The sequence below is a fragment of the Furipterus horrens genome, unplaced genomic scaffold, assembly GCF_987537825.1.
Source record: "Furipterus horrens unplaced genomic scaffold, mFurHor1.1.pri manual_scaffold_1, whole genome shotgun sequence".
NCBI classification, from domain to species: Eukaryota; Metazoa; Chordata; class Mammalia; order Chiroptera; family Furipteridae; genus Furipterus; species Furipterus horrens.
In genome coordinates, this window is record NW_028327171.1 from 27,106,553 (window position 1) to 27,133,921 (window position 27,369).

At 39.5% G+C, this 27,369-nt stretch overlaps 1 pseudogene; it reads left to right on the plus strand.

Moving 5' to 3' along the window:
- The first annotated feature begins 12,276 nt into the window (after positions 1 to 12,276).
- Positions 12,277 to 13,271, plus strand: LOC150020809 (survival motor neuron protein pseudogene; annotated as a pseudogene).
- Positions 13,272 to 27,369: the final 14,098 nt, after the last annotated feature.

A 27,369-nucleotide genomic window follows, 5' to 3' on the forward strand; every position in this document is an offset into this window, starting at 1 on the left:
TCTGTGGACTTTGGTCCACTTTAGAGTTTGTGTGGATAATTCCGGTAAAACAAGATCTTGGAGTGTATATCTTAAGAAGATTTGATAAAATTCAGGGAGAGTTCCCTATATTTAGCTGGGCATACCTGATGTAAACTCCCATCTCCATTCTATTATAATAACAGAAACAAATTAAAAATATATGATACTGTATGTAATCTCTACCTGTGGTCATCTTGTCTCTGGATTATAGCTTAAATATCTATTGGTGTGAGCTCATCCATTGAAGCTCATAAACTCTGCTGGGCAAAAGCTATGTCAAGTTTATTCTATATAGCAATGACCACCTCAATTCCCACAAGAGAACTCTCAAAGGGCATTATCTATTCCACAGACAAATGGAGTATTCTAAACAGATAGCCTGTATCCCCACTTCTCAAAAGAGGACAATTTTTAGTAAGGCAGTCTAAGTCAGTGGGTGGTATCAATGGTTTTTTTTTTTTTTTGTATCAGCAAATTATTATTTGCATCAGCAAATTAGCATTCACTCTTGGTCCTGCCAGTTGATGTGAATTTCATCAGAGTCAGCCATCTAAGAGTCAAAAACAGAAGCTGCAAGACAAAGCAAGCATGGGATCATTCAAAGTTCAAGAGGAGGGCATCAGACAAGGGTATGATCACCAGGACATGAGGCTTCCTGGTAGGGATGGAGGGAGGGACATATTTCAAAAGAATTTTGAGGCCTAATGCAAACACAGATGTACAGTATTGATTGTCCTGGTCCTTTCCTCAAAATCATGTGGTTCTGAGTCATCTATTTAACATCTAGCTTAGCCGTAATCAACCATCACCAACTGTGACCCACACATTTACATAGACTACGAGTATGGCCCGCCATTTCTTTTTGTTGACAGATTCCTTGGTTCCATAGCTTCTTCCTTATCAGAGCCTTTTTTTCCCCTAAAGAGAAAAGAATAGAACGTGAAATGTACATTTAAAAATCATTTATGGTACTTTGAAAGTTCTCAGAAAATAATAGAGGTGATTGTGGGAGTTAAAATGGGTGTACAACAGAACTGTGGTTCGATAATAGCAGTGTAAGTCCAGGTACTGAACTTCGTTGGCACTGTATAAACATTTAAATCTAAATCATGATCATGATGCTTTTTTTCCTGGTTCCAGCCCCGGCAAGGGGCTGTGCCCTTTGCAAAGAAAGGGTAAAGTGATTGCTGCCTGCTGATGATGCCTTTATCACAGCCATTCTTCACCACACCTTGGCTGAAAGTTCACCTTACTAAGCAAAGAAAACCCACTGATAATAAAATGAAACAGGTTCCATTGCAATCAGATTAATATATGGAAAATTAGACTTCTGTGTTTGGAAGGACATTAATATTATATCTTACAAATTCTCTATTTTTATTTTAGGAAAGTTATTCCAATACCTGTTTTTAAAGTGTTTTGAATGTCCCATGAATAACTAGTGGGTATGTATGCTTATACCTGCCAAAACCTCTCTAGAATGCAAAACAGAGTCATGGACAGCAGTTTTGGGGTAAGAAATCCTCCCAAAAGATATGAGTGAGAAGAAAAGGTCCAGCCCTGGCTGGTGTACCTCAGTCAATTGAGAGCTGGCCTGCAAACCAAAGGGTCATTGGTTTGATTCCCAGTCAGGGCACATGTCTGGGTTGCGGGCCAAGGCCCTAGTTGAGGGAGTGCAAGAGGCAATCACACATTGATGTTTCTCTCCCTCTCTTTCTCTCTCCCTTCTCCTCTCTTTAAAAATATATAAATAAAATCTTTCTTTTAAAGTTAAAAAAAAAGAAAAAGAAAAGGTCCAAAACCTTTAAGAGAATATTTCCTTCAAGGCAGTCTTCTTGTTCTTTGCGTAGCCTCTATTAACTCGTGAGTCAGTGATCTACTGCTATAGAGCAAACCATCCCATTTATTTAAAAAGATCAATTTAAGATTTCTCACAGTTCTGAAGCTTGGTTCAGTGGTTCCTCTATGATTTTGTCTGAGCTACTTCCACAGTTATATTCAGCTATAGCAGGGATCAGTAAAATTATCTGTAAAAAGCCAGATAATGCATATTTTAGGCTTTGTGTCGATTAGGTTATAGTGTGCCAACCCCTAAACTGGACAGTCGGCTGAGCTGAAGGCTCACGGTGGCCTCACTCACACATCTGGCCAGTGTGAATGCCATCCCCAGAAGGCCACGATTCTCCTCCTCAGGAGTCCTCCATTCTTTTATAGACAAGAGAGTGTGGCTTCTTACCCTCCTTAGGCTACACTGTCAGTCTGTGGGCAGCATCCAAAAGAATCTGGCAGAAGCTGTCAGACTTGTTAAGACATAGCCTGAGTCAAACAAAGTCACTATGTCACATTCCGTGATCAGAGGAAGCCATGAGGGCAACCCGGATTCCAGGGCAAATAGACTCCTTCTCAATGGGAGGAGCTTGCAGGTGTCATGGCTGCAGCTAGCAGAACTAAGTGGTAGATTTCTACTGTGTGCACTGTCAGCGGAGGTCAATGACTGATACTAACCTTGACATTAGATTGGCTCTCAAAGCCTTATTTAGATAACTTCAAAGTGAGTCATAAATGCAACTTATAATCTTTGATAACAGCTATTATTCTTATTTTCTCCTTTGCCCATACTGCCCAAGCCTGCTTCCAATTCTGTGGGCACACACTAATTTCCCTCAGTACTTGTTTACAAGTGTCTCTGCCATGAGATCATCAGCTACCGCTCTGCCTGGCTGGGATGTTTCTTCAATAGATACGTATGGATTTTATTTTTCTTTTAGTATTGAAAGGAATAAATACATATATTTTTATTTGCAGAAAACCCAACTGTATACATAGAAAATTCAATAAAGTCCAGATAGACTTTAAATCTAAATATGAATGATAAAATATTAAATTTCTAGAAGAAAAATATTAAGTATCTTCAAGATATTGGGATAAGAAACGATATTTTAAATAGGACACAATAAGTACCAAACATAATAAAATTGGAACTTAAGAATTTCTGCTTATCAAAAGGCTCCAATAAGAATGAAAACGCAGCTGTATGCTGGGAAAAATATTCACAATACAAATGGAAGTCAAGAGGTCCTTATTTCACCATATACTTCTCCTTTGTGGCTCTCCTCACAAGGAACAGTTTTCCATTGATTTGTGTAATTTCTGTCCTTACCTAGATCTGAAGTTCCATGAAAACAATTATGTTACATGATTTTGCTCATCCTTTTGTTCTACTGCCTAATACCATGCTTAATGCATAAAAGTCAGTCAATAACTATTTGGGGAATGACTAACTTTAGTTTAAACCTAATACAAAAATCAATGAAAAATTAAAATTGAGTGATGTATTTGTGCATTTAATTAATAAGATAATTTCTATTTGTCAATCTCTGTCAGTTATCTACAGCAAGAAAATTTAATACATTTAAAGTTTTACCAAAAAAGCAAAATAAACTACAAACAGAAAAATCTTTTAAAAATTGGAGAGACACCTGCAAAGACATGACAATTTGAGGACTTGAACTATATTAAAAAGATTATTTATAGCTATTGAAACCTAATATATACTACCCCTCAATAATTACTGAAAGTAAGATATGTACATAATTAAATTGACTAGCCTCACTGAGGTTTTTAGTCAGGTTATTTACTTCACAAAAATAAAACTAGTTTAAGGTTCTAGCTCTACCTACAAATTCCAGAAGAACAGTATGCATCAAGGAGTTACATTTCATATTCAAATACTGTCTAATCAATCAGATGGTTAAACTTCTTAGCAGTTTTCCAAACATATTAACATGAGTTAGGAAGCAATATGCTTAACGATAAGTTTGCACTAGCAATCACTTTTAAGGATATGTTACATTTTAACTTTAGATTTGTCTGCAGATTAAAATCGAAATGTAACAACAGTTTATAATATATGCTGTGCATGTTCCAAGGCAGAAGTGATTCTGAAGAGGGTTTCCAATCTATAGTAAATGCTGCTACTAATTGTTCAGTTGAATTTTTTAATATGTGTTTTCTCCCAGATCTCATTGTAACTGTGTCTTCTTCCACTTGATGGAAAGCTTTGACAACTTACTATGTTTTGAAGCAGCTGGGGTGTATTTCTAATTGATGATTTGTTATCTTATATTTCTGTCGTGACTATTCACATTTTTCATTCTCTTCAGCGCTTTCCTCCAGCGTCTCCTGTCTTTCTGAACTAGATGGATGGTGATGCTTTTGTGTAGATTCAGGCAGTATTTCTGTCTTGCCTCTGCTCCTTTCCCTCAGACTGTAGATATATGCAGGACTGATGCCAGATAATATGTATGTGGTGCTTATACATTAGCAAAGTGTATTCACAAAAATGATTCAGCTGATTATTAATACATCAGTCCTGTGGGATGGGCACAATCACTACCTTAATCTGGCAGGTGGGGAAACTGGCGAACAAATGTTCCAGAATACCTCAAATTTAATGTGTCCATGTTAACCTCAGTAGCTTCCCATAACATGTGTATTCTCCTGGTTTCCGGAGTTGGTTAAAGCAGCCTCATTTATCAGTCACCCAAGTTAAACCCTCAATTTTTCCTTCTCCCTTAAGCCACATGTCCAGTCAGTCATCAAGACCCTGTGGATGCATGTTTTCAGAGGCTTTAGAGAAGTGCAAATTAAAGCCACAACCAGCTATGTGAAGTTATATGAACTTGGTTGATAAAGCAATAGCAAGGTCAAGAACATTCTAAATCATTTGTTGTCATTTTAACAATCTTCACATTGTCTTCACCAGGAGTAGATTCTATCTCAAGAAACTACCTGCCTCATCCATAGGAAGTGACTCCTTATCTGCTCAAGTTTTATCATGAGACTGCAGAATTCAGTCACATCTTCAGGCTCCACTTCTAATTCTAGTTCTCCTGCTATTTCTACCACATCTGCAGCTATGTCCTTCACTGAAGTCTTGAACCCCTCAAAGTCATTCATGAGGGCTGGGGTCAACTCCCAAAGTCCTGTTAATGTTGATATATTTGACGTATTCCCATGGATCACATATGTTCTTGATGGTATCTACAATGATGAGTCCTTTCCAGACAGTTTTCGATATGCTTTGCTCAGATCCACCAGAATCTATGGCAGCTATAGCATTATGAAATGCGTTTCTTAAATAATCAGACTTGAAAGTCACTTGCTCCTTGATCCATGGGCTGTTACTAAGCATGGAAACAACATCAGTGTCACTGGGCATCTTCATCAGGGCTCTTGAGTGACCAGGTGCATTGTTAATGAGAAGTGATATTTATAAAGGAATTTTCTTTTTTAGTAATAGGTATTAACAATGGGTTTAAAATGTTTAGTAGAGCACAGGCAAAGTGGATTTAGCATAATTCTTAAGGGCCCCAGGATTTTTTGAATGGTGAGCAAGCATTGGCTTCAACTTAAAGTCACCAGCTGCATTAGCCCCTAACAAGAGAGTCAGCCTGTCTTTTGAAGCTCTGAAGTCAGGCATTGACTTATAATAGTGGAAGTGCTAGATGGCATCTTCCAATACAAGGCTGTTTCTGATACACTGAAAACCTGTTGTTCAGTGTAGCCACCTTCATTAGTTATCTTAGGTCATCTAGAGAACTTACTGCAGCTTCTACATCAGCATTTGCTGCTTCACCTAGAGAGAACTTCTTCCCTTAAACCTCATGAACCAACCTCTAATAGCATCAACCTCTTCCTGTGCAGTTTCCTCACCTTACTCAGCCTCCTAGCATTGAAGAGAATTAGGACTTTGCTCTGGATTGGTTTTTGGCTTAAGGGAATGTTTGGTTTGATCTTCTATTCAGATCATGAACTTTCTCCCTATCAACAATAAGACTCTTTTGCTTTCTCATCCTTTGTGTGTTCAATGGAGGAACATTTTTAATTTCCTTCAAGGACTTTTCTTGTGTGTTCACAACTTGGCTGATTGTATAGCTCAAGAGGCTGAGCTTTTGGCCTGTCTCAGCTTTCGACATGCCTTCCTTGATAAGCTTAATCATTTCTAGCTTTTGATTTGTTTTAAAGTGGGAGATGCGAGACTGTCCCTTTCACCTGAATATTTAGAGGCCACTGTAGGGTTATGATTTGGCCTAATTTCAATATTGTTGTGTCTCAGGGAAGAGGAAGGCCTGAGGAGGGGGAGAGCGATGGGGAACAGCTGGTTGGTGGAGCAGTCAGAGCACACAGCATTTATTGATATAAGCTCACCATCTTCCACGGGTGTGGTTTATGGTGCCACAAGACAATCACAAAAGTAATGTCAAATGTCACAGATCACAGATCACCATAACAAATATAACAGTAATGAAAAGTTTGAACTATTGTGAGAATTACCAAAGTGTGACAGAGACACGGAGGGAGCAAATGCTGTTGGGAAAATGATTGCTCGATGAAGGGTTGTCAAAAAACTTCAATTACGAAAACAAACAAATCCAACAATATCTGTGAAGCGCAATATTCTGAAGCATAATAAAACAAGGTATACCTTTAATAAATATTAAAAGCAGAAATGAATGATTGAAAATGGAAAAATAAATGAACTAGTAAATAGACCTTTGGAAAAAGTAAGTAGTTCTTTAGAAAAGAAAAAGAGACAAACCATCGGTTAACCTAATTATACAAAGAAAAAAGAGAAAATATATAAAATAAGAAATGACAAGAAAGATATTAGTTTTAAAACAGAAGAAAATGTAAAACATTTAGATGACTTTGTTTAACTTCATGCAAATACATTTGAAAACCTAGTTGAAATAAATAATTCCCCTGGAAAATAAAAATCTCCAGAAGTGTTCCTAGTAGGAATAAAAGTGTAAGCAAATCAATTTTCATCGAAGAAACAGAGAACAATCTAAATGCCCATCTAACTAAAACTAGTTGAATAAATTGTGGTACATCCAAACAATGGAATACCATGCAGCAAAGGTCTCTATGAATTTATATGGAGTGTTTTCAAGGAATATTAAATGAAAAAATAAGCAAGGTGTAAAAGAGTATATATAATATAAACAGTTTTGTAAGAAAAAGGGGGGATTAAGCCTACATATATTTGTTTGTTGTTAAAAAAAGAAATGTAAGGATAAACCAGGAACTAATGAAAATGTTGAAAGTGAAAGTACAACTTTTCTGAATTTCTCTCTTTATACAGTTTTTACTTTTGAATCATGTAAATGTTTTGCATATTGAATCAACAAAAATTTAAAAAGTAAACTTTGGTATTGAACACAAATAGCCCCAAATTAACCTAACTAATGAAACTATCAAATTGATACCATAACCACTCAGAATAAAGAATAATTTAAGTTTTGAGTGAAGTACTCCTTTAATAGAATGTATTTTAAGTACAAAAAGAATTACAAAGAAATATTGATCTTTTGTTAGTAAGATTTTTTATAATATCAGTGAAAAAATTCTGAAATTATTTTGTAAGTATTATAGTTATAGAAAATTGTTGGAAACCAGGAGTTTTTTTTCCTCGCTATAGGAGAAGGGTAATACCACTTGGAATAGAAGTTTAAGAAGAATCATGTTTTCAAATTTTTTATTTGATTTGAATTGGAGGTATTGGTATTATTCATTGTTCTTTAAAATTTTTATCTTCTAGCTGTCTCCTGAAAAAGCCTAGAAGAAATAATATTCCAATGACATTGGGCATGTCTAGTACGCAGATGCTGATTTCTAAATACTGTTATCCACTGGAAAGAACCAAGGTCCTCTGGAGAAATGGCTGATTCCAAGTGCAGGATATGGTAAGTACAGAGAGAGTTAGAAACACCTTGTGCTCAAAAGTAAAGAAATGCTCAGAATCAATGGTGACATGTAAAAGGACACAGGAGCTAGCTTCATGTTGCTTTTGCTAGCCAAATTTGTGATAAGTTGAATATCAAGGAGAATCATGATGGTAATGGATTACATTCTCATGAGTCATAAAAGAACCCATAAGGGCTTAGTGATATTCAAAATAAAGGTGGTGATAGAGGTGAGCTTTCTTCTTCCAAAGCCTGCCAACTAATAAATTTAGAAAAAACAATTGCCCTAGCCAGTGTGGCTCAGTTGGTTGGAACATCCTCCTGTAAAACAAAAGGTTGTGGATTTGATTCCTGGTCAGGACACATTCCTAGGTTGTGCGTTTGATACAAGGTCGGGGAGCGTACAAGAGTCAACTAATCGATGTTTCTCTCTCACATAGGTATTTCTCTCCCTCTCTTTCTCTCTCCCTTCCCCTCTCTCTAAAATCAATAAGCATGTCTTCAGGTGAGGATAAAAAAATGTAGAAAAAATATAGAATCAAAAAAATCACCATTTTGCAATTACCATTATAATAATTCAGGTTATGATTATCTATGGATGCTAAAATTATCGTGTGAAAGATTTTTGAGGATTATTGGGCAATAGGATATTCACATATCATTATGTGCCACCTAACAGATTATTTATTAATTACAATATAGTACACACACACCCCAGAACGTGTTGAGATTGTACCATGATCTTTATAGAGCTTCAGTAACCCAGAAATGAGAGATCTTCACCAGTAATCTTTCTTGAAAGAAGATACTTCCATTTGTCGTTGGGTATGATGTTTTGGAACACTTCTACATCTAGAGACACAGAAGTATTTTTCCTGAAAAAAACTGAGGCTACCAGGAGAGGTTTAGACTGAGAAGCTAATCCAACTCCTTTATTTTGTAATGTAAAGCCAGTATGTCTTGCCACAGAGTGGTATCTTAGCAAAGCCAAGACCCTGCAGACAGAAAGGACTATTTTCCATATTTGAATTTAGATTGTATTCTGTTTGGTTTTTATCTATGGGGGTGTGTACATATTCTTCTTAGTGGAGGAACACACAGAGAATCAGGAACAGAACCCTAAAGCTGCAAGGGAGATACACTCCTGAACTTCCTGCAGGACTGAAGAAATGACCTGGACTTAGTTCAGTTAGCACAGAGTGGATTGTGGATACACCCGAAAAGATCCCATAACCCAGAATGTGCTGATACTGGCTGCTGATATGTTGTAATCATCCTAACAGTTGGGAGTGGGTAGGGCTCAGGATAACCATAGCCCTAGGGTGGGGGAGGATTCTTTTGGAAGGAAGTAATTCCACTGGCAATAATCCATCTGAATAGCAGTTATAAATTACTGAGGAACTAGAGGGGAAGATCCCCTGGCTGGTTTGGCTCAGTGGATTGAGCGTCGGCCTGCGAGCTAAGTGTCGCTGGTTCGATCTTCCAGTCAGGGCACATCAGAGAAGGAAAACTCTGACTCCAAAAAACCTCCGCTGCCTTGCGGCATACCTCTTCAGGGGAAAGGCTAAGGGAGTAAACCCCGACAGAAAATCCGGAGCCGGAGTCCCTAAGGCGATTTGATGCTGTAGTCAACACCGGCAACTCCTGCGGCGCACCTGAAGCCAAGCTGTATTGACTCCGTCTTTCCCTTGGACCCTTCAGCTGCGAAGAGAGGGGGGGGTCTGCTGCATGGGCAACAGCAGACCCTCCATATCACCCTGCCCAGGCTCTGTAGCTTCAGCTTCACTGGAGAGGACACTCCAGCGTCATCGCAAGATGTCAATTCAACACGGGAGGAGACAGATACCGTGTCAGTCCCGAGTCGGACTGCACAACCATTCTCGGTGGTGCAGATAGACTCTTAAGAAGCTACACTGTCGTCTCTCGAGATGGACGGCTGCCGACGACAAAGAGATTGGTACCTGTATTAACTTTCATGCAAGGTGGAGGTCTGCCTCAGGGCCCTTCTGGAATCAGGGCCTGTTTACTTTGATTCCTGGAAATAAGTGCTCCTCACCCCACCCCACCCCAAGCGCACAAGCACACACACACACACACACACACACACACACGCCCTTGCTTTACAATAGAATCTGCACATTGGTGTGTACTACTTGGTCACAGACCATGCCTGGTCCACACAAGTTTAAAATTCTAAGTTGTCAGCTGTTAAAACTCAGGAGGTTACACAGAAAAGTCTCAAGTTCTGGTGTCTCTTGGGAAATTGAAAAGCTCACATTATTTAGTCTGCACTTGGGCAGAGAAAAAATTTATTGGAACTGAACAGCAGCTGTTTTATTTAGAGGGGGCAATTGTCCTTTCTGCCACAGTTTTCCACCATTCCCAAATAAGCTATCAACTATGATATGAGGATCAAGTTAGAAATCCATCTTTCTTTAAGTCAGTCATTTTTTTGCTTTGTTTTGTTTTGTTTTTGAGGGGGATTAAAAGGGTTGGAAAGCTTACTTCATTTATTTTTATTGCCCCTGTAGGTGCTACAGACATTTCAATTTTCAAGCCTTGCTGTAGCCCCCAGGCAAAGCTTTTTCTTCAAAGTTCCTGGAAGCCCCATGTGGGTTACCATCCTAGCTGTTGCTCTGACTCAGCAATGACCTTAAGTTGACTTCGGTTCTGGACAGAGCCCAAGACATTTTTCCATAAGAAGCTTGCTCCTCTCCTGACTCACTCCATATCTATTTCTTTCTCCAGGCTTGGGAAATCTTAAGAGCTGGTTCTCTTCATTTAAGCCCTTTCCAGTAAGTACATTTCTTTCTAACTGTCCTGTAGCTTTTCGGCCTGTGCCAGCTGGTGCTGTTTTAATTCCTTCCCACTGTGGTCCTGCCCCTGGCAGGCAGGGTAGGACCTGGCTGCAGAATGAGTGACTGTCTCCTGGGTCTTTGCTTTGATGAGGTGCCCTTGTTCTGATCCTCCATGCTCCTAAATGATTTCCTGTTTTTCATTTTGTTTGTGTGTGTGTGTGTGTGTGTGTGTGTGTGTGTGTGTGTTTTTACCTGCTCTGTGACTTCTTTCTAAGCCTTTTCCTCCACAAGCCATTTGAGAGCAGGTTATCCACATGTATGTAAATGAGTGTGGGCTAGCCTTTGTGACTTGTTTCTAACCATTAGAATAGGGTAAAGATGATGGCATGTTACTTCCAAGAAAACTGGAATCTGTCTTACTCTCTTTCTCTCTGAGCCCTGCTCTGGGGGATGCAAACTGCCACTTGTGAGTAGCTCTATGTAGAAGCCACATGGAACACATGCTCATCTCTAGTCAATAACCATTTAGGAACTGAGATTTGAAAACAGCCACAAGAGTGAGCTGGAAGTACCATTCTAGCCCTGAGACTATCACAACTGTGGCCAATACCTTGATGCAGCTTCCTAAGAGACTAAGCGGCCCCTGATTCCTGACCCACAGCATGACGATAATAAATGTCTACTGTTTTCAGCTGCTAGTGTTTGGAATAATTTGTTATGCATCAGTAGATGTGATGGTTAACTGTATGTGTCAACTTGACTAGGCTATGGTATACCTATTAATTCTATTTCACTGGAGAACTTAGACTAATATCGATTTTGATACCAAGAGTGATTCTAGAGGATCAGAATGTTAAGGATAAGTTTTATGAATTAATTCTGAGGTTTCTGGAAATGGCTCTCTGATCTAATTAAATGAAAAGACACTAATGACTCTAGTACTAGAGAGAGCACTGATAGTCCAGACATGATCTGGCGATAAGATATGCAAAGTGTCTGCATTAGATACTCTTCATCAACCTTTTATTAGAAGCAAGGAGCTGGGTGACTGTGTATATGATACTTGGAAATCTAACAAATATCATGAGGTTGGATGGTTGCTCCTAATGTTGCTGGACAAAGTAAAGGAGGACAAGTTTGAGGTCGGGGATTAAAATTTTTAGCTAAAGACCCACATAAGTAACCTGAAAACTTACTTCTATGTGCCCTGAAGGACCCTATGCTCCTGTAGCTGGAAGACTGAGATTGCTGAAAATCAAAGACTGAATCTCATCCTGTTATTAACTGAATTACAACACATGTTAAACTCTCAGCCTCTGCAGGGTGTCTATTAGTAAAGTAGGGGATTGATTGGGAAACAGTGGGATCTTGTAAACTCTAATTGGGAACATGTGGGAAGACCCTGATGAAGCTGGAGACATTGAGCCTCTAAATTCTGATGAGTGTTCTTTGCCAGTGGAAGAAGACTCCCCACCCTCAATGGAAGCAGTCTCCCCACCCCCAGTAGAAGTACCTTCCCTACCTCGGGTGGTAGCAGCCTCTCCACCCCTATCTGAGGGTTTGAGCCCTGTCTTATCAGGAAACTGTACTGGCCTCCCCTAAGGCAGCTGCCCTACAAGACAAGGCTGACTCCCTTTGGGACCCATTCTCACTACCCCTCTCTGCTTCTAGACCTATAATTAGACTCAAGTCCCAGCAGGCTCTTGAAAATGAGGTCTAGATTATCAGAGGCATGCAGCCTGAGCTGTACACCCCTCAGTATTCTTGTCCTGCGATGCGGGGAGGAAGCGCTGGCGGTTTCCAGCGCAGGAGGACACGATGCTGTTCCCACACGCACAGGCAAGAGTGATGATTCTGACATTTGGGACGATACAGCACTGATAAAACTCATGAGAAAGCTGTGGCTTCATTTAAGCATGCTCTAAAGAATGGTGACATTTCTGAAGCTTCAAATAAACCAAAAGGCACCCCTAAAAGAAAACCGGCTAAGAAGAATAAACGCCCAACACCCTTGAAACAGTGGGAAGCTGGTAATAAAGGTTCTGCCATTTGGTCAGAAGATGGCTGTGTTCACCCAGCTCCCATTTCTTCATTTGATTTTAAGAGAGAAACCTGTGTTGTGGTTTACACTTCATGTGGAAATTGAAAGGAGAAAAATCTGTCTGATCCGCTTCCCACAAAGCCTGAAGTAGCTAATAGGACAGAACCGAATGCTCAGGAGAATGAAAATAAAAGTAAATTTCAACAGAGGAAAGTGAGAACTCCTCCAAGTCTGAAAATAAACCAAATAACATCAAGTCAAGTCTGTTTCATGGGACTATCTCCCACCCTCTCTTCCTCCACCCCAAGGTCAGGACTGGAACCAGGAAAGCCAAATCTAAAATTTAATGGCCCACCACCACCACAGTTCCCATCATGCTGGCTGGCTCCATTTCCTTCTGGACCACCAATAATTCTCCCACCACCACTCATATGTCCAGATTCTCTTCATGATGCTGATGCTTTGGGAAGTATTTTCATCTCTTTGTACATGAGTGGCTATCACACTGGTTACTACAATATGTGGGCTTTAAACAAAATTAAAAAACAGGAAAGTGCTTCATCCTAACACCAAGAAAGAGATGCAATGCTTAGTGGGTCTTTTTGGATTTTAGAGGCAACATATTCCTCATCGAGGTGAATTACTCTGGCCTATTTACCTACTGACACGAAACGATGCTAGTTTTGAGTGGGGCTCGGAAAAGAGAAGACTCTGCAATAGGCTCAGGCTGCTGTGCAAGGTGCTTTGCTGCTCAGGCCGTTTGATCCAGCACATCCAATGGCATCTGAAGTGTCTGTGCAGACAGGGATGCTGTTTGGAGACTTTGCAGGCCCCTAGAGGCAAACCACAGAGCAGGCATTTAGGATTGTGGAGCAGAGTCCTTCTATCCTCTGTAGATAACTACTCTCTTTTTGAGAAACAGCTCTTGGCCTGCAACTGGGCCTTAGTGGAGACTGAATGCTTGACCATGAGCTCCCAAGTTAGCATGTGATCTGAGCTGCCTGTCATGAACTGGGTGTTATCTGACCCACCAAGACATAAAAGTTAGGTGTGCACAGCAGCACTGAATTATCAAATGGAAGTGATAGTGGAATACATGTGATTGGACCCAAGTGTGCCCTGAAGACACAAGTAAGTTACATGAAGAAGTGGTCCAAATACCACTTCAGCTACCATACCTTCTCTCTTCCAGCCTGCACCCATGGCCTAATGGGGAGTTCTCTACAATCAGTCGGTTGGCAAAAGAAGAGTAGATTTGAGTCTGGTTTACTAATGGTTCTGCATAGTATGCAAGCACCACTCGAAAGGGGACAGTTGCAGCATTACACCCATTTCCGGGACATGCCTGGAGGTGAAGGGGAAGCCGCTCTATGGGCAGAACTTCAAGGATTACACTAAGTTATTCACTTTGCTTGGAAAAAGAAATGGCTAGACATGCGATTATATGATCATTCTTGGACTATGGACAATGGCTTTGCTCAATGGTCAAGGGACTTGGAAAGAACATGATTGAAAGAGTGGTGATAAGGAAATTTGGGGGAGAGATATGTAGACAGACTTCTCTGAATAGGCAAAGAATATGAACCTCATGTGAATACTCACCAAAGGGTAACCTCAGTAAAGGAGGAGTTTAATAATCAAGTATATAGAATGACCCTTTCTGTGGACACCAGTCAGCCTCTTTCAGCTACCCCTGTCATCACCCAATGGGCTCATGTACAAAGTGGCCATGGTGGCAGGAATGGGAGATACATGCATGGGATCAATGACATAGACTTCCACTCATGAAGGCTGACTTGGCTATGACCACTGCTGAGTGCCTAATATGTTAGCAGTGGAGACCAACAGTGAGTCCTACATTTGACACTCTTCTCTAGTGTGATCAGCCAGCTACCTGGTAGCAAGTTCATTACATTGAATAGCTTCCATTATAGAAGGGGCAACATTTTGTTTTTACTGGGAGTTACTATGCTGACTGGGGTGATTGATCCTGACTAACAAAGGGAAACTGAACTTATACTCCACAATAGAGGTAAGGAAGAAATGTCAGGCATAAAAATGTAATACATTAGGATAAAATTTTATGAAGTAAGTAGAATGCAAATAGGAGTTCAAGGAGAAAGAAGGGATGTGAAACTTTTGACTTAAATAAAAGCTTGTTCATATATTTTTAAATGGATGCCGGCAACTTTCATATTGCTAAATTGAGTTTCTATTAAATTTACTTAAAAGACTGATGTGTTTTTTTGTCAATATTTATTATACATCTCAAATTATAACCACTTAAGCTTATATTGAAACATTTTAGGTAACTTAAAATTGTGTAATATACTTTTTCAAGAATCCTTTGGAGGATTTACTAGCAAAAAGGTTTGAAGACTACTGCTATAAACAACATGGGAAAAGGAAAAGGAAAGAAATTAAAGATTTTTGTTTAAATTATGCTAAATCTTAAAAACAATAGGGGAAAGAACAATTATTCAATCTTCTGGCACTACACTTACATACTGAGCAGAAGTCTAAAATTTAAGAGGGGAAAGTGAAAGCTACTATATTCCTTTTAGAGGTATAACCCAGCAGTTGAATCCATCACTTCTACTTCTAGCTACTAAACCTTAGTTCATAGCCATAGATAGCTAGCTGCAAGGGAGGCTGGAAATACAAATTTTATTCTGCTGGCCATATGCCCAACTAATAAAATATGGAAGAGGCCTTGTTCTCATTTTCATAACTGGTCATGCAGCTTTAGTTTGGTATTAATGATTTCATTTCTCCTTCAATGTTCTGTTTTGTTTTTTTTTTTAGGACAGAGTACGTGATAAGAAAAGCAGAAGCATTATACTACTGCTTTACATTCTTTGCCTTGAAAAAAATTCCTGTTTGGAGGCAATATTGACTAAGAAATAGTGGTGGTATATAGGATACTCAATAAGTGCACAGATATTAGTGCTGACAGAATGATAGGTAGGGGGAGCATATTAAAATGCAGAATTAAGCATCTATTCTTGTTATGGTCTACATGATTAAAAAGGGTCAAATAAAATCAGCGTGGCAGCAGGTAGCTAGCTGTCAGAATCCTAGAGGCATGGTACCATCCTGATGCCAGGGTTTGCTACCTTGCTGGAAATTAGGTACTCAACAGTGGCAGGGTTGGCCTCTGTGAGGGGAAACCCCATATTGAGCTCATGCATATGCCATGTCTGCAAGCAACTATTGGTACTTTATTCATTAGATAATTGAAAACACAGCCAGCAGGTTGAGAAAGAAAGATGGCTGTCATTCAGCGAAACAGTTCTCCTGTGCATATGGTAACTAAGAGTCTATTTCCTTCCTGTAGGTTTGTGTCATTAGATAAGTGGGACATGGATTAGTTAGTTTGCTTTGTAATAAAATAAAAATTAATGGCAGCTTAAATAAGATAGAAGTTTAACTCTCCCATAATAGTTTAAACATAAGCAGTCTTGAGTTATTATGTTATCGGGGATCCAGGTTCATTCTATCTTATTGCTCTGTTATCTCTAGAATACTGCAGTGTTTTGATGGTTGCCGGACTGGGGTGGGGGTGTTTAGGGGAATGGGTGAAGAGGTGAGGAGATTAAGAGGTACAAATTGATAGTTACAGAATAGCCATGGGGTTGTAAAGTACAGTATAGGAAATGAAGTAGCTAAAGAACTTATGCATGACCCATGGACATGAACAGTGGTGTGGGGATTGTCTGAGGGTGCTAAGTGGAGGGGGACAAAGTGAGAAAAATTGGGACAACTGTAATTGCATAATCAATAAAATATAATTTTAAAAAAGAATACTGCATACTTGCATGCTTATGGTGGAAAAGACTCATCACTACATTCACATGCCAGGCAGAAGTCTGAAGTCTGAAGAAGGGGAAGTGAAAGCTAACTAACTCCCTTCCCTTTTAAGGTAGGACCCAAAAGTTGAGTCCATCACTTCCTTCTGTTTCCTATCCACTAAACCTTAGTTGAAAGCTATAGATAGCTGCAATGCAGGCTGGAAAATTCAGTTTCTCAGTTATTTCAAGAGCTCACTTTTCACATGTGGCTCATAGCTATTCGATTGGATGGTACAGACAGAAAATTTTCATCCCTTGTAGAAAGTGATATTGAACAGGGCTGCTTTGGCTCAAACTACCAATTTTTAGGATATATGAAAGCTAGAAGAACAAATTAAATTAAATGATGTCATAAGGAACTAACCAGCCAAATACGGAATCTGAGTCATTCTAATGAATAAATTACCAAGTTTTTTCAATAGTTAACTGATATTTAAAAAGGGTTTAGTAGACATAACCATCAAATGTGAGAAGTAATTTTGAATCCTAATTTGAACAAACCAACTATAAAACAGACAAATTTGAGATTGAAAAATATGAATATAAACTGTATAATATGTTATTACAGAATTATTAATTCTTAAAGATATAATAATGGCCTAGTGGTTATGTAAAAAAATAAAATCCTTTTCAGTTACAAAAGCATACTAAACTGTCTGGGATTTGCTTTAAAATAGTTAAGCAAAAAACTAAAGGAGAGGGATAGGTAAAATGAAATCGGCCAAACTTTAATAACTGCTGAAGTTATGTGATAGGTACATGAGTATTTATTATAATATTCATAATAAAAAATTAGAAAAAGAAATAAAGGTGGTAGCTGCTAATAAGCCCATTACTATGCAGGAACAAAGGCTTGGATTGCCAAATCTCTATATTTTTCAAGCGATGTATGTTAAATAACAAAATCCAACTGAGTAAATTTGCAGATCTAATTGGCTTTTTAAAAACAATTCGTGAATCTCACAGCATCTCATCCAGCAAGTAGAAAGGTGCCCCAAGGAGCTGTATGTACAAAGGGGAAGGCACTTACGGGCAGAAGGGGGAGGGGGTGAGGAAAGAAGGGTCACCTGACTTTCCTTGGGGGGGGGGTGGATGAAAAGGGTTTATGCAGCAAATGCCTTCACTGGTGCTGATGACAAAATTCCAGACTGACTGGTTCGGACTACATTTCTAGGAAAGGCTGTGACTGCAATTTGGTTAGGTATTAAGTCGGTGATGTGGGCTTGCACACGTGACTTCATTTTGGGCCTGTTGTCTCTTTTATAACAAGTGAAAACAGGAGTTTTTAAAATTAAATCTCTTGATTTCATACAAACCAAACACATCTGTGGGCTGGAATTTGACCTTGGGCCATCTGTTTCCGGTTTAGGAAAAACTTGTTTTGTTAATGAGGTGTTTTACCCTGAATGTAGAATGTATTCAAGCTTTCAAATAACTCCGGGAAACCAGCAGTGATGGGGACACAGAAGTGAGTGACATGTGGCTGCCACTCAAATGGAGCTCTGACTTTCATCAGGGAAAGGGCAGGTAGCTAGCTGAAGTCTTAGAGCACAATGTAAGTGTACACAGGGAAGAACAGGCAGAGATACGGGGATAGCCCAGCCATGGTGCTGAATTGTGACCCTCCTTCCCCTACCCTCTGCCACCCCAAATTCACATGTTGAAGTCCTAACCTCAGTACTTCAGTATGTGACTGTATTTGGAGAGAAGGACTTCATAGGGGTAAGTTGAAATTGTTTTTGAGGGTGAGCCCAATCCACCCTATCAGAAGAGGAGATGAGGACAGTCACAGAGGGAAGACACATGAAGATATAGAGAAAAGACTGTCATCTGCAAGCCAAGGGGAGAGGACGCAGAAGAAACCAAACGTGCTAACACCTTGATCTTGGGCTTCTAGTCTCCAGAATTGTGACGAAATAATTCCTGGTGTTTAAGCCATGCAATCTGTGATATTTTGTTATGACAGCCCTTGCAAACTAATACACATGGGAGGCCTTGATTTTGCTTAGGGAAATTTGTGAAAGTTTTGTAAAAAGAAAGTGCTACCCATGGATTTTCAAAAAAAGCCCTGATTTCCTTGTGTCACTTCAGGAAATTTAAGGTTCAAGGCTCAGTCTCTGCATCTCTTTAAGCAAAGTCATCTCTCCTATGACTTCAATTGCTTTCTGTACGTTTATAACTTTAAAATCTGCACTCAATCATCATTCTTTTCTTACACCTGACTATTCTACTAGCCACTACACACGTTCACCTATGTGTCTCCTAAACCCTAAATGATGACATCTTCCTGTTCCATCCTCTCCCCAAACACACTCCTTCTCTCATCTTCTTGCTTACTGTTCTTCAGCTGTATAATAGAGAAATTTGGGACTAAGCTTAGACTCTTCCCTCTCCTTTACCCCCACACCTAATCTGTCACTAGTTCTAGCTTACACCCTCCTAATAATCCTGACTTCCCTTACTGTGCCAGCCCTGCCTTGGTTCAGATCCTCACTATTTCCTTTTTAGATTATTTCCTTCCCTTTTTGGCCTCTCTCTTCTCCAGTCCTTCTCCATTTTGCCTTGGAGCAATCTTTGGAAAAATCAAATCTCACAACGTCACGTCTCCGTTTAAAATCTTCTAATGAGATCCCACCATCCATAGTACAAATGAAAAATCTTATGCCTGTCAGGCAAGAACCTTAACCAAGAGGACCCAGCCTGCTTCGCTTGGTCTCATCTTTGCACTTCTCCATGTGTGCACAATGTCACCATCCCCAGCTGCTGAGAGTTCCTCAAATAAGCCATTATTTCACATCTGCTTTTCATATAGTTCTTTGTTTCCTTCCCTGTTCACCTGGGAAGTTCCCATACATTGCTGAAGACTGTATAGTCATCAGCCCCTTCGTGGAGTCTTGCTCACCTGCACCTTCCCATGCACACATGCTCTGTTCTTAAGGAAGGTTGGTGGAGACCAGCCAGCACAGGCAGGAGACTAATGCCTGTAAATGGCTGTGCTTGCCTGTGCTCTAAAGTTACCCAGAGCCACCTCCTGGGAAAGGTGCTGATTCTACCAGGATGGCTGGTTACGTGCTGCCATCAGACGACCTGGCAGCCACTGCTCTAGCTTTGCAGCAACATGAACAAGCAGGCTGTCCTGCTGATTTGAAACTTTTCATATGGTCTGTGAATACTTCTGGTGGTCCTCCCTTTGATATGATACCTGCAGGCACATAATTAATCTACATACATGTCCCTGTGCGCACGTTATTGGGACACCATCATGAAACAGTCTAGACCCTGATGCCAACCTATTGATGGTGAGCATCATCACTAGAATGGGCCTGCGTGTCCTGCCAGTCCCACCCCCACACCACCAGAGCAGCTACTGATTGATCAAGAAAATCATCTGCTTCTCAGGAATCAGAGCTACCTGCTCTCTGACTATCACCCCTTGTCTGGTACTGGGGCCAGGGCTGTGCTACTTCACACCTGCCATGTCCTTGGGACAACACCTTTGAAACAGAGTAACTGGAGGAGTTGAATAGCCAACACCAGATCAAAGCCAGTATTTGGTTCTCTATGAGGAATCGCTATCCATCTCTTTTGGTCTCAGCAGGAGAGAAAAAAAAGTCTTTGGAAGCAAGATCTCCTTGTTTCATGCCTTCTTGGTTTCCTGCATAGGCATTTCTTTTTTGTTCTTTTATGATGGTTTGCAAAACATTTCTTAAACATACTGACTTGTCATAGCAGTACTAAGCTGAACAAATCATAGAAATTGAAGTCAATTACTAGTTTTTATGTTTCAAGGCACATAAACCTCACCTGGGTTAAACAATAAAGAGTTTAACTGAATGATAACAGAAAAATCTGGAGGTAGGACCAGCCTTGGGTGGGCTGGAAAACAGATGGATCACAGCAACACCAGCTACAGACTCCAGCTGACAGCCCCAGGACGCTCTGTGGTGCCTGACTGGGAGTTGGCCTAGGAAGAAGTAGAGACATGCCACTCCGACTTAGACCATGGAGAATACAGTAAATGTGTGCGGTGTATTCTCAGCTCACGTATCCCTGGGTTGAACTTGGACTCGGCACCTCGTAAGTCAGTGGACTGGATATCTGCTCTGCTTTGGTTGTGCAAAACCGACCAGGTCTGTACTATAACCTTTCAGACTAACAAGCTTGCAGAAAGGGTTTGAAAAGACTGAAGAATGCTAGAGTATTGTTATTTCCTTTGTCTTCTCTTTAAGCACACACAGTCTATCCTAATTGCTTTCCATAGGTGAATTTCATAAGGAGAAATATGTATGTGTGTGTGTTTCAATGTGAGTGCATGTAGGGTGTGTGTGTGTATGTTTCAAAGTGAGTAGCACGTCTGTGTGTGTGCTTGAGAACATTTCTTAATTTCTTACTCAACAGCATCTCCTTCAGTGCACTAGCATCACGTTTCTTGGCTGACTCCTTTTCTTTGCTAGAGGTGAAACCAAGTGGAGAAAGCATTTAACATTTTCTATTTCTTTGGCTTTAATGACCTGGATCTTGCATTTCACTTGGCTCTGCGTAACTAGCTACATAAATGTGCATGTAAAAAATAAAATTGAGTGAGAAAAAAATAAGAACATATAAAATACTATCTTTCCTTTTACTTGATGAAGCAATCAAGCTATTCTCTAAACATTTCCATTGTGGTAAAAAAAAGCATACATTATTTCACAGGCATTGTGTTGTACTTCTGGTCACATGTTTAACTGCACATCTACAAAAAGGTAATGGTTACAAGGTACATCAACAGGTAAAAATCTGTTCTTAAAATTTGCTTCTGGTAACATAGTCTTTATGTTGTATGAAAACTAAATTTCTTATTTTAGCACTGACAAATATATACTTTATTCCCACTCAGGAAGGGGTTTCAAAAGGAAAATAGTTAAAGAATGGTCAAATTTTCCCATAGCTGAGTTCTGATTCAGTATGCAGGGTCCACTTATAATGGGAGCTGTACTCTGGCCCACTTATTAAGGTCAGCAAAGATAGAATTCTATACATCTTAATCAAATCTCCTATAACTAATTCAGTCCATAGGATTGGGCTTATAAATATTTTATATGTGGCTTCCAGTAATAGTGCTCAATTCTATCAATCAATGTCAAATTAACCCCAAGATTACTGAAAATCTGGAATAAAATATTGAATCACTCATTTTTAATAGCATAGGTAAAAAATGTATATTGCTCTGGAGAAATGACTCTTGATTTTTTAATGTAAAATTTATGAGACAGTTGGAACCACGGAGAAAGTTCCATCCTGTCTCCTCCATGTTAAGGGAGCAGCTCAGTGGTAACAACTAGCAGCCGTCATATCTGAGACATCGGTCCACCTGTGTCTTATATACCTGAGGCTGCCTGGTCCCAATTCAAATTGAGGAAATTCTATCCAATGTAATGTTGTCCAGCCCTTCAACTTCATAAGCATTTAACGAGTAAAGCACAATGCCAGTTTGTACTAAACGGGATCCCTTAGTTGTAGAGAAAGACAGTTCTAACTCGGGTTTGCTTATGTGAAGGGTAAGGGTGCAGAGAAGGCTCGTAAAACCTATGTTAGAACAACGGCCAGGCCTCACTGCAGCTGAAAAGCTGCCAGTCAGCTTCCTTCTCTTCCCTCGACTCACACATCCTCTTTTGTTTTGTCTTCTGTTTCCTTTTTCTCTTGGACTGCATGGCATTCTGACTCTGCCATCTTTCTGCTTTATTCTGCTTTGTGTAACCCTCTTGCTTGCTCTCTTACCTGCCTGTACATGACCCCAGATGATAGCTTCTGACCCTAAGTCTATAGGATCTTCCAACTAGGTTTTGTGTATTTACATAGTAGTGTGTGAGTGTGTGCATGCTCGATTTCCAAATTCAGAAGAAGAGAATCTCTCTCCTGCTCCAATCAGTTGTCAGTCACAGGAAGGGGAGTTCAAAGGTCAGGCATATTTAGGGATGCTCCTTTTATACTATGGATTGCACAGGTAAATTATCCAAGAAGAAATGGGATTGGGAGGGTGAATGAAACACCAGTTCTGGCCCCTATGGTTTGATCTTACGGAAGAGGCCCAGATAAGATATATATTATATATATGTGTGTGTGTGTGTGTGTGTGTGTGTGTATATATATATATATATATATATATATATATATATATATTTTAACACAGGACAGATTTTGATAAGAATACAGAAAACCCCTAAAGTATGGAAGATGGCCAGATAGAGATAACAAGGGTGTAGGAACACATCTATGCTTGGTGAGCACTCAGTGTATCAGGAGGGCCTCAAATGGCAGCCTGGATATAAGGAGTGAGGAACGAAGCCCACAGAGATGTGGTGTGGACACAGGCCTGACTTGAGAGGCTCAGCAGGTCAGTGAGTCCTCATGCGTCCTGTTAGGGTTTGAGTTAGGAGACAGGCATGCAAGACAGTGCTCATGAGCAATGAACACATTTAACAAAGATGCTGTAGCTTTACTGTGGAAGGTATGAATAATAACCAGAGTTTGGAATGCTGGCAAAATGTTAAATATTCCTAGTAAAATCTGACATGGTTTTGAAATAGCTAATTTTTAGGTATAGGAAGGAGGAAGAATATGAAGATGGGTAAGTGTTAAAATGGTTGGTTTTAATTTAAAACAACAACAATGTTCTGTTGGCCCTGGAGGACCACTGCCAGTCGTCAGGACGGATGCCCCTGCTTAGTCCTTGCTTGCTGCATTGGGTCCGTAGCTGGGGTCTCTGTGGGGATGAGGAGCAGCACAGTAGTGATGGAGCCGGTGTGAGGGAAAGATGCGCTGTGCAGACACCGGTGCAGGGAAGACAGCACTGAATCTTGGATTAACACGCTGACAAGAAAAGCGGTCCCAGAGGCCCCAGGTTGGAGAATTCCATAAAAGAACAGCATCCTAGTTCTCTGGAAGGCAGTAAAGACAGAGAAATTGGACCTGGGACGCTGAGAGAGGATTATGATATAGAGAAAGCTAGGCTTATACACCTGAAAGATGTCTATACAAACATTACCTGCTAGGATGATCAGGCCGTGGCCAGGAGCCCCGTCCTCAGACGTGGAATCCGTTCTCAGTGGGCACTTAAACGCAGAGCCTACGACGCCAGTGGGCCAGAAGCGGCCAACATTTCCTGAGGACCTGTTCAAGGTACGCGGTGAGAGACTCTGCAAATGTTACTTATTTATTTATTTTACTTCTAGAACTTTCCATTTTTTAATTGTGTAATTAGTAGGACTTTTTCCTCTGGCTAATCAGAAATTCCAGATGGACTTTTTCTTTGACTAACCTCCTTCCTTACATTGCGCCATACTTTTCCCCAGGCACACAAGGAGGGAAACTGCTTTCCTCCAGAAGTCGTAGTTGAGATGAGGAACTTGCCTGGTCCCCGTGTTATCGGACGTTTCACCTAGCCCGGATGTCTGACTCATCCTCATACGCTCACAGCCACTTCGCGGTGTCAGCTGTCAGCTCCGGGCTCCTGCCCTTGCCCTTGCGCAGAGTGCCGAGACTCACGCTGAGCTGCGGCTGTTTCTTTCTAACCAGGGCCCACGATCTATTTAGGGAGCTTTGCATTCCAAAATCTCCCCTTCCAATACCTGGGAAGCACTCTTCAACAAAAAGACAGTATGTTTTAAAATTACCCAAAAAAGAAAAAGACAAAACAAAAAACAAACGGAAAAACAAAAATCCCCAAAACCCTGACACCTATGCTCAAACTTAGAATTTTGGGAGGAAAAAGAAAGCAAGCTGTCAGAACTTAATTCTTTGTACCTCATCTCTTTGTTTATGCAAATTAGAAAAACGTTCTCTTGAAATTCTCTTTGTAATAATAGGTTTCCAGTTGACAAAGTAGAAAATCACTTGAGATTAGAAATAGGTAAAACATGTACACAGGATAAGGACTAGAAGGATGGGAATCTTTTGAAATTAAAAATAGTTGTGGAGTGATTGAGGCTTTTGGCTGTTTTCAGGCATTGCTCTAATGTTACTATTTAGGATTTACAAACAAATGTTTTTTTAATGTAGTTTGAATATAAAGAGCAAATCCGGATTTTTTTCCCCTCACTTGTACTGGTGCGGGATTCTTCCCAGCTGGTTTCCCATCTCACTGGACACGAGTGGCTGCCATAATAGCAATCCACCCAGTTTTTTCCCTACATGAAGAATTCTGCGTTCCAGCTCTCAGCTTATTCTAAACACTGTGTTTTGAACACAGTGAATAATGTTGCATAGGAAATGTATTATAACAGTGTAGAGCATTTTAGCTATTAATCTTTTAATACAAAGTATTTACAATTACATATAATTATTTTAGGATTAGTTTCTATACATTTAGATACTTTACATCAATCAGACCATTTTCTCTATCTGTAATGCTCTTCTTTTAGTCATTGTATACATGAATTTATTCTAAATTAAAACTACACACACATATATTACATAAGTACATTCTTACTATAAAAATGGGAACAATACCGAAGTATATAAGAGGTGGGACCCAAAAAAACCCAGAATTATTTCCTGGAGGGTGAGCCTTTTGTAGTACAGGCTTCCCCTGCTAGATGAGTGTTCTAGGAACCCATCTGTATCAGTGTATCAGCTGGCATCATTGTGAGGGGCTGTGTTCAGCTTCAGTAAATTTTTTTTGAAGATTCTTTCAACGGATTTGTCCATTTCATGATGGGTGATTTTAGTAGCACACCTGCCCACACTGCGCTGAGTGTTCAGCAGTTTTTGACCAAAAACGGCATGACCCCCATGCCCCACCCTCCGTATTCACCTGATCTCACCCCAAGTGACTGTTTTTTGTTTTCTCAAATGAAAAAAATTCCTCAAAAGTAAACATGCTGATGTGGAAGAGGTAAAACAACAAACGGCAGAAGCACCAAAAGGCATCAACATCGACGAGTTCAAAAACTGTTTCGAGCAGTGGAAGAAAGTCTCGATAGGTGTATTGCATCAAGTGGAGAGTACTTGGAAGGTGACTGAAATTTAAACATGTAAAAATAAATACACAATTTTTTATAAGTAAATTCTGTTTTTGAGTGCCCCCTCAAATATAAAATATTTTCCCCCTTAATGTAAAAAATAAGTTGTGATTATGTTCGGGGTATCAGTGTGCCAGCTGAAAATCTAGATTTCCCAGGCCTCCTTGCAGCCACATGCGGCTGTATGATTGTTCTGGCCAATGAGATATAAGTTTAAGTCTCCTAGGAGACACTTTGGGAAAACGTTGTTTTTTTTTTAGCCTGAGGGAGAAAAGATGAACTCATCTGGTACACATCTTTTTCTCTTTATCTCTTCATCTTCTCTCAGACTGGAATTTGAAAGCAACGCCTGGAGCTGGAATCCCAATCTTGTAACTGGAGGATGGAAGACTCACTCCAGGGATGGAAAGCTAGAAGGAGCCGAGAGCCTTGAGGGGCTCCAAGCTGGAGAGCCCACCTCTGGACTTCAGTGACCATAACAAACCCCTTCCTTGTCTGTGTCAGTGCTCCTGTCCTAGGCAGCTACGTACCGTGTACTTGCAACCTCCAATTTCAGTCCTACCTCAGAGATAAACGGTCTTACTTTTTAGTGTGTGTCTTTTGTGACCCATCTATAGTTATACGATATTAAGTTTTTATTTATCTTTTCCACAAATGGGATAATACTATATGTATTATCCTGAACCTTCATTTTCACTTAATAATATGACCTAGACATCTTTAGATGCCAGGACAAGAAGAGTTATCTTATCCTTTTAAAAATATTATTTTGAAAAAGAGATTTTCTTTTTTCTCTTAAAAGTGACACTTGCTTACTCAAACAATGAGGAAAAATTGAAAATAAAAAGCAGCAAGAGTCCCTAAATCTCACTATCTTAAAATAGCCAGTATATTGTTGGTGAGTATTAGTTCTATAAGAGCTTTCTGAAAAAAATAGGAGTCATTCCCTCCCACTGCCTCCTGCATGTACATGTGTATGCCCAACCATAAACATGCACACACACAAAAACACATGAACACAGGCAAAATACAATCACATACACATACAGATATACACACCTACTACACATGGAGGAAGGAGAGCAGTAACTTACAAAATCAGAACCTATTAAAAAAGTTTTGAATTTAGTTGAATTAAATAGAAGAACTAGTAGAATGCCTCTGAAAGGTATGACTAAAATAGTCATAGAAAACCAAAGAGATACCCCCAATTCAAATCAGATACTATTTTAATACCTGTAAGAATCATAGAATTAATAACAAACAGTTCAGACCAAAATATATCATATTAACATTTTATATAGCTAAAGAATCTGTGTATATTTGGAATTACTAAGTTATAATATTAAAAATAATTTTACTTATTAGGTTAACAAGGTAGTCTTGTGATTGAGTACAAATCAAACTCTGGAATTGAGTGATTTAAATTTATGAATTTAAATAGAAATTTTACTGTTTGTATATAGTATTAGAACACTTAATAGACTTTAAAGTTTCAACATATTTTTAAGTTGAACTAATTTAATTCATAAGAATGACTTAATTCCTTGGGAATATTTGTCATTTAGACATTTGAAGGACTTTAAAAAGAATATATTAAATTTATAAATCCAGTTTAAAATATTTAGAAGTTTAATGAACTATGTTAGAAAATTTAACCAAATATTAATTGGTGGTCATAAAAGTGACAGTTCAAATCTGCTAGGCTTATAATGGAATAATGAGGTTTGTAAGCTGAACTTAAATGTTTAAGGAAGACTTAAATTAGACTCTCTAAATTAATAAATGGATTATGAATTTTTAAAACCAAAGTTTCCTCTAAATTGCCTTTTCTGTGACCATAAAGAAATTCACACTTATGCCAGAAAAAAAAAAAGAAGTGAAGCTTGAAGAATTATTGAGTTTGGA